We start from the raw sequence: 8,537 nt of genomic DNA on the forward strand, positions 1-8,537 counted from the left end.
GACATAAGATTTACAGGGTCCATCAATAGTAAGTGTTAATAAAGTGGTATAGCTGTTTTTGGAAGTGTCAAATAGATTAAGAAACCATACAAAACATGTTTTTTTTCTATTTTCACTTATAGGTGAAGGAGAAAGTATGGCCCTCTTGCAGTGTGGCTAAGAAAGTCTCCCCAATAAGATTTTAGGGACTGATTGAACAAAAGAAAGAAAAGGCAATCAAAAAGCAGCAGACCAGGATGTTACCACTGATGGGGCTCCTGAGCTCACCTGTTTTATCTATCTTAATTCCCAGCTCTGCCAAGACACAGTGTCCAAAGACAAATACAGAGACCAAAGGAAAACGAAATTTTATTCGAAGTCTAGCCAAAGCCAAAACTACATGAAAACCTAACATTTCTCAGGACAATTGAAGCACAAGTCAAAGTATAATTCAATTATAACACTCCAAATTATAACATTCCAAAACCAATCCTAAAACACAGTCAAGCCAATGGAAAAGTAGTCTTGAATTCTGTCTTACCTAAAATTCATCACTGAGACCCAAATCCCAAGAATGTCTCAAGATGAGAAGAGTTAAAAGCACTAAGTTACTAAAAACTTGTGTGCACTAACTGTTACCTGAGTCAAGAATCCTTTGACCCAGCATTTCTTTCTGGGAAGAGACTGCATGCCAAATAAGTTTGCTGCATTATCCCCCAAACACCTGGATTTCTAATTCTCTGTGGGTAGAGATCTCTTCTACCCCACTAGGAAATCCCAGTCCCAGGCCCTACATGATGAAAGCCTACTCAATGACTAGTTAGAACACCCAGAATCAATTAAGAGAAGACATTCTTTGGTGTCCATCAGACCTGGATGAGAATTCCTATTCTGTCACTTCTTAGCTATATGACCTCGAGTGGGTCACTTCCCCTCCCTTGCCTGTAAGGAGAAAATGAAAAAGTGAATCTCAACTACTTGACACTGGATTTTGGTTTCCTATTTCCTTCTCCAAGGGCAGCATCTCTGAAAATGGTATTAGGTAGTATCTACTTTTTCCTATGCATCCCTGAGTGTACAGTCCTCAAAGGGTTTCAGGTTCCTGGGGCCCTTGTGATCTTCCAAATCTATTTTGCCTTCCTGTGCTCTGAAATTCCACTGTGCCTCTTTCCAGGATGGAGTCTCAAAAACCCTTTGTATTTGTATCCCTGGTCACAGTAGTGTGTGTAGTAGTCGTAAAACTCCAGGGGTGTACAACACTGTGAGTCTGGAGTGGTTAAGCCATTCTGCTGAGCTTGGCCAAACTTATCTCTGGCATCTTTGAACAGATGGAGTCCTCAGTGTTACTCCATGGGGCTTCTCATCCTCCAGCAGACTACCTTGAGCTATCTGTGTGACAATAGCAGGATTCCAAGCGAGAATTTTGACGCCTGGGGTCAAAACTGGCCCTCCATTCCTGTATGGCAAGTTATAAGGACATCCCAGTTTCAAGGGAGTAAGGACATGAACTATTCCTTGATGTGAGGAACTTCAGAGTCAATGCAAGAAAAACAGATCTAGAGATGAGAATTATGACCATTTTGGTAATCAATCCACTCCTTTGCACTCCTTAAATCTCTTCAGTTTTGATAAGGTAGACAAGATTCTGGAGAGAGTACATGCTTAGACTGGAATCAAATATTTGAGTTTTAACTCTACATGTATTACTTAGCCTTTCTGAATCTCGATCTCCTCTATGCAGTAATGTCAGCTACAAGAATTACTGATCTCCATTCACCTCCCACTGCTCCTTTAGGGTGTGCCAGACACTGTGGTGTTTTGAAGAGCAGGAAAGAAGATGTCAGCAGCACATTGGTGGTGCTGCCTGGTGATTGCCATCTCAGACCCCAGGTCAGCTGTGACCCCAGTATCTGAAGCCAAATACAGAACTGCAGAGGGCTAGAAAAATGTCCTTTTACAATTTCCCAGGAAAAATGTTTCTCCAGGCAGCTATCCCATTGGAAGAAAGTGGCCCAATAAAATAAGCAAGTGCCTGCTTTATTAGCCTTTTGATTTTTTACCAAACTCTGTGAGAGAATTCAGAGGTACAAGCTATACCTACCTGGTTCTTTCAAGGTAACTTTTACACATAACACAAATGTTTTCTATCTGCCCCCATCTACTGTCTACTTTTCCCCAAGATAGTGCTAACTAGGCCACACACAGCTCTCTCTCTAATTACTGTTTATTTCACTTGCATTTTCCAATTACAATGCTATTGTCCTAAAGTGAGTACCTTATTACCAGGGCAACCAGAAGTGGAGTTTGTGCAAATTTAATCTGTACTGAGACACAAATTTTACTGGATTCAAATTCACTCTAGAAGTCAAAGAACAAAAATGTCCCAACTTCTGCCTGCCCCCTTCCCCTGTTTTGTCTTTCTACAGACAGCACTTAGCTGACCTCTATGGTTTCTCTGGAGTGCACTCATGCAATTCATTTTCTTTGTTCCCTGCAGCCACAGTATCGTATTCCTCCTATAAGCAGGCTCCCCTCTGATCAATACCGCCCTCTCAAAACTTACCCCATGGGGTTGAGGCAAGGTTAAATGCATAATGCATTTAAGTTCCTAGCATGGTGCTCAGCAAATAATGAGCAACTCAGTAAAGAATAACTACCACTATTATTATTAATATTAATATTGGTGTTAATATTAATCTCTCCCCGTCCTCACTGGAGTCTTTACATTCATTGTTTCTCTCATACACTTCATCTTCTTTCAAGACAAAGGCCGTTTCTTATCCATATTCTTTAATTCTTTCCTGTCTGTAGAAGGCCCTAACCTCTGGCCAGGTGAACCCAGGTCAAAGAATTGTTACTATCACCATTGAGGAAGATGCTTCTGAATCAAGTCCAGACAGGAAGAGTGAAGAGATCTTGGCCTATACTTTCTCTGTTAACTCCTGGTGCAAGCAGAGGCCAGGCCCATAGGGAATAGGTGGTAGTAGGCAGGTGCCCCTACGTGTCCTGTTAGAGCTAAAATGAGGAGACCCGCAGCTGGCAGGAAATGATTATGACACAAATGCTCTGCTGGAAAAGCTATAAATAGGGAAAGTCAATGGAGTGGAAAGGAAGGCATTTAACAGCTAAGTGTTCTTTGCAACAGCAGGCTCACACCTCATTTTATGAGACATTATTTACACAAAAGAAAGTATGATGGTGCTTATGGCATTATTAGCCACGGATTGCTTCCTTAACCATGAAGGCAAAAGCCCTCTGGAAGCAGCACCTCTAGAGTTCCTCAAAGATGCCAGAGAAAGTAAGATTTCAGGGAACAGACTTGGCATGCTCCTCAGCTCAGCCAGGTTATCCTGTCAAGGACCTGGAGACTTATGCAAGACCAAGTCATAGAGTACATGACCTCTGGTGTCAATTACCCATGAAAGTTTGTTCTGCTTCTCTGTGTGGTGACTTCAGCTCCAGGTTCTCTACCACTTCTAACCTAGTGTGACACAAGTGTCTTTATAAGATTAAGGATCCAAGTCTCCGTGGTCTTATATCCCTGGACATGTTACACGCCCATTTCTCCTTCGGGTCCTCCTGTCTTCCTATTGCTTTGGAGGCCTACTGGCCTCTCTCCTGCATCCTGCCTCGTGCAGAGAATCTCTCTCTCTCGGAATGAAGAAGCACCTTCCACTCCTTTCTGAGTCTTCCAAGCCCACTCTACTTCCTCCCACAACCCCACTTTCAACAGATTTGAGTTTTCCACGATAATGACAGAAATATCAGGGACACTTCTGCCTCCATACCTAACACAAGGCAATCAAACACCAAGCAGACCACCTGCTTGCATGGATGAAAAAGTGAGAAAATAGAAATTGGTATCTCACAATAGTATTCAGGCAGCAGCATTTTAAAAATGCTGACCACATGTTCTGTCTACATAGGCAGTGTGCTCTTTCTGGAACACACATAAGCCTACACATTCAGAGTAGTAATTTTCTGCTCTAACCAAGCCCTGGAGATATTCACTCGCCCACTGGCTGCTTGCCTAAATCACTTGTTCATGCTGGCATAGTATGTATAAGGTGGGCCAGAGGAAAGGGGGATGCCAGGCAGGACCTCACACGGACTGATCTTGTCTTGCAGTTTGTGCCTCATTTCACCATATTGCGGGCTCTGCTTTGAAGAACAAAATCACCACATTTTAAACATGAAACAACCATAACCCAAGTGATGACACAGCCATTAGTCACTCAGAAATATTACTGATTGCTGGCTCTGTGTCTAGGTTTGTGCTAGAGGTCAGGGGAGCTACAGTAGAAAGTCATTTATTTTTTCATTCATTTAACTGATACCTTTTGAAAGCTTTCCCTACCATAAGCACTGTTCTGAACTGGGGGGCTACAGCAGAGAAGGAGACAGTCAAGGTGTCTTAGGGAAATAATATTGTGGGGGGAAGAGATAAGATGAACAAATAAGCAAATAGGTTGGTTACAAGAAGAAAATAATGGAAGGCATAAAGGATGGAGGATGAAGGGGTCCTTATTCACAGGCTGACCAGGGAAGATCTCTCTGGTGAAGTGACTTTAAGCAGCAACACGAATGACAAGATCCTGGGGTTGGGGAAAGCGTTCCTAACAGAACACCTAGGAAGGGGGATTGCGCTGGGTGAAAACTGAATGTCTGAGTAAAGTAGTGGCTGATCATAAGTCCTGAGGACAGGAGGGTAGAAGTTGAAGTCAGTGAGATATGAAAAGGCTAAAAGCCTCTAGGCATAGCAGGAATTCCAAATTTACGTGCCAGAAGAAACCAGGAGAGTTGTAATCAGGTGAGGAAGATGATACATTTCAAAAAATCTCACAGACCCAAGTGTGTAGAATGGGTCATGGGGGAAGAAGTGATCAATGTGTGACCCCTGTTGTGAGGAAGCTGGAGGAGTAGACCAGGGTACGGACAGCAGAGACAGAGAGCAATGAATACACTCAGAGTGTCTTACTCTGTTTTCTTTTATGATTAGCGAATGCCATAGACTGGTATTTATGGAGAATGGACGTTTATTTAGGGGACAGTTATGGAGTCTGGGAAATCCGAGAGCGTGGAGTCAGTCTCTGGTAAGGGCCTTCTTGCTGCATGATGACATGGCAGAGGTATCACATGACCAGACAGCACAAGCCTGCCACGGCTGGTTTCCCTTCCTCTTCTTACAAAGTCACTAGTGCCATCACAGGGACCCCGTGACCTCAGCTAACCCTAATTACCTCCCAAAGACGCCTCCAAAAACACCTTTTACATATGATTTTGAGGATTAAATTCCCAGCACATGAATTCTGGGGGATAAACATTCACAGCACACAGTAAATTTGGGTGTTGGAGACAGCAGGTCAGGCTGAAGCACAAGATACTGACATGAAGGGAAAGAAGAAATCAACATGATTAAGACTTTGTTCCTATTTTAGAGAATTTAGACCACAAAAAATCCATCTTCACTCCCATACAAAGTAGAAATCAAAGACTCTTCTGCTTCACACTCTCACATTTTTAGGATGATTATTCTCCCAATCTGCGCTGTATGAAGCTTTTGTAAAATACTTTATTCTTTCCAAATGTGAAGGACCAATTTCTTATTACCTGGCCTTAGAAATTTCTAGAAGGATGAATGCTCAAGCTCTTGGTTGCCTACTCAGGACAATCTAGACTATAGTTTAGCTTCCCACAAAGTAGTCCCTTGAGCTGGGAAAGATTTATGTAAGTATGTGATAATGTTTAGCTCATTAGATTCCGGTGATAAAATGTCCCTAGATGCACTACATTCCTCTAAATAATGGCACAGAATACACGCACATTTATTTATAAATATACCACCCAGCACACACTTCTCTAGTGTGCCACAAGCTTGGCATATGCTTTCGTGCAATTGTGGTAGGTTCTTCCTTCTTAAATGAGACTAAAGAGGTGACATAGCTTGAAGCCCTGGATCTGAGAAGTCCAAGGCCAGTGATGAGTTGTACATTTCTTCTTGAATCCCAACTCTGATTGATGAGAAGTGGGACTACACTGGAAAGGATGCTCTTGTTGATTAGAAATGTCTCCATGGCTGCGGAGGTGGCAACGAACCATGCATGGGACTCCTGTACCAGTAACAATTTGAGAAAGCTACTTTGCAATTCCATTGCACAGATGAAGAAACTGAGGCACAAAGTAGTCATTTTCCCTGTCACAGTAAGTGGCAAAGCTTGAATCATACCTAAGTTTGTGGAGCCCTGGGCTAATGCTGGAGCAACCACTGTTTTATTTATAGCACCCACCCACCAATTAAACACCAGCTCCTGCCTGGCTCCTAAGCAGAAAAGAGGTAAGAACAGCTGCTTCTGGCAGATAATGTGGGGGCCACAGCTCCATATCTGCCTGTCGTGCCCCCAAAACATTCTCACCAACCCCAAGAGTTCCTAGAACTAGAGACCCCAGGCAGAGTTCCCCTCCGTGGTCACAGGGGCACAGGGCTGCCACCCTAGCCTGGCTTTGCTGGCCAAGCAAGCAAGTCTGGCGCCTTGGCTGGGGTCCTCTCCTCGCCTCGCAGAACAGGCAGCCCCAGCAATCAGCCCCCCGCTGCGGCCGCCCAGCTCCCAGGCTCTGCCCCTCGCGGGGCGAGGACTCAGATATTGATCCTGGCGCTCCTCGCAGCCGCCTCTGCCAAGAGCTGCAATTTGCCACCAGCTCAGAGGTCACCGCGGAGGAGCCCGGCCGCCCGCTGGCGCTTTTGTACCGCTATAAAAGCCATTTAAAGGCTACTTTGAGAGCCGCAGCGCCACTTGCACCTCGGTGGAGGGAGGCGGCGGAAGCCACTGCCCACAGCCCTAGGGCTTCCAGCTCCCGGTGGGGCTGCGAACCCCTGAAACCTCTGCTGCAACCCGCTCCGTGGGTTCCGGGGCAGCTCCGGGCGTGCCACAGAAAGGAAAGGAAGAAGCCACCAAGTCCCAGCCCTGACCTTCACGCTGCTGCCCATCGCAGCTGCTGCGCCCTTGCTCTGGGCGGGACTGGCCTACGCCCCACTTCCGCTTCCACTTTAGGAAGGAGGTGCTGTAATATCCGTGCCCATTACTCGGAGGGAAAAGTCGGGGGTCAGGGTACTGAAGTATCTTGCCTGCGGCTTTCCAGGTGGGAAAGTAGCAGGGGCTGAATTTAAAGGCAGACAGTACAATTCCAAAGCCAGTGATCTTAATTTAATCGCCGATGTCTCCCCAGCACCCATATTTAGCAAAGACAAGGCCGTAGATAAGCCACCAACTCCAGCAGCACAATTATGCAGCACGTGGTTTAAGGGCAAAACTGCAGGAACCTGAACCCTCACTGCCCTTCAAGCTCTGATCTGCCTTTCAAACACTGCCACCTACAGGTTGTGCTGGTCATTGTTTGGGGGGGGCATCGTTGAATCATTCTTTGGACGTTCGGTTATTCCGCAATTTTTGATTGGGCCTCTGTGCAAAGCATGGAACTGGGCTTCGAGGAGTAGAAGACACAAGATATCTACAGTCTAGAGAGGGAGATAGACATTTTACACAGGCAATTAAAGTACGGGATAAAGGGATAGTGAAGAGAGAAAGAGGGAAGGAGGGCTTCCTGGAGGAGGAGTCACGAGCTAAAATTTGAAGGATAAGCAGAAAGCACCTCAGCAAAGAAGGTTCAAGAAGTGCGTTCCAGAGTCAGGCACAGTGGCATCTATAATGACCCCAGGAGACTGAGGCAGGAGATCATAAATTTAAGGCCAGCCTAAGCAGCTTAGTGAGACCCTATCTCAGAATAAAAAATTTAAAACGCAGCTCAGCCCTTGCTGGGTCTGAGACCCAGGAAGGAGAGGGTGGAGAGAGGAGAGCACCGAGGGAAGAGGGGGAGGAAGAAGAAAAGGAAAAAGAAGGACAGAAAGCTGTTCCGGGTAGGTACTGGAACAGCCTGAATGAAGCTCTCGGTGGAGCACAGGCTCCCAGCCATCAGTCGGGCTTCCCGGGATCACACACAAACTGAGGAGCTGCATCCCGCTTCCTCCTTTCTTGGAGATGAACAGTGGAGGTTGCCCCAGTCTTGTGCAAAGTGTTCTACAAATACAGCTTGAGGCAGGAGCCCTCCTTTCTCCACAGGAAAACCTGAGCCCCCTGGGGAGAGGGAAAGCTGGGAGATTCTGCGGGTGAGGGCGGCTGCAGCTGGCAGCTCATGACAGGTACCGGAAGTCAGGTTATCTCCTTGGCCTTTCTCAAGCTCCTAGTAAACAGCAAGAGCTTAAGGGCTTAGTGAGAAGCCTGGGCCACAGATGCCTGCTTCTTAGATAAGAAATCATGGGACTTCCTTTCACAGGCCCTGTGCACGTTGAAGGCCAGCTCCAAAAGAGTCAAAGTAGGAGAGGAGACTTCTGCCCAATGTCATCCCAGTAGTCTACAGGCACCCCCGTCCCTGGAGCAGGTCCACAGTGGAGGGACCAGGCTAATGCCACCCCCTGGCTACTCACTTTTTCTGCAATGAACAGTTTCTTTCCAAGACTCTCATCACCACACAGACCCAGGGCCTCCTGGCAGCTGACACCTGCC

Source organism: Cavia porcellus, unplaced genomic scaffold (genome assembly GCF_034190915.1).
Source record: "Cavia porcellus strain 051 isolate PalLab524CR breed Dunkin Hartley unplaced genomic scaffold, mCavPor4.1 scaffold_16, whole genome shotgun sequence".
Classification (NCBI taxonomy): Eukaryota; Metazoa; Chordata; class Mammalia; order Rodentia; family Caviidae; genus Cavia; species Cavia porcellus.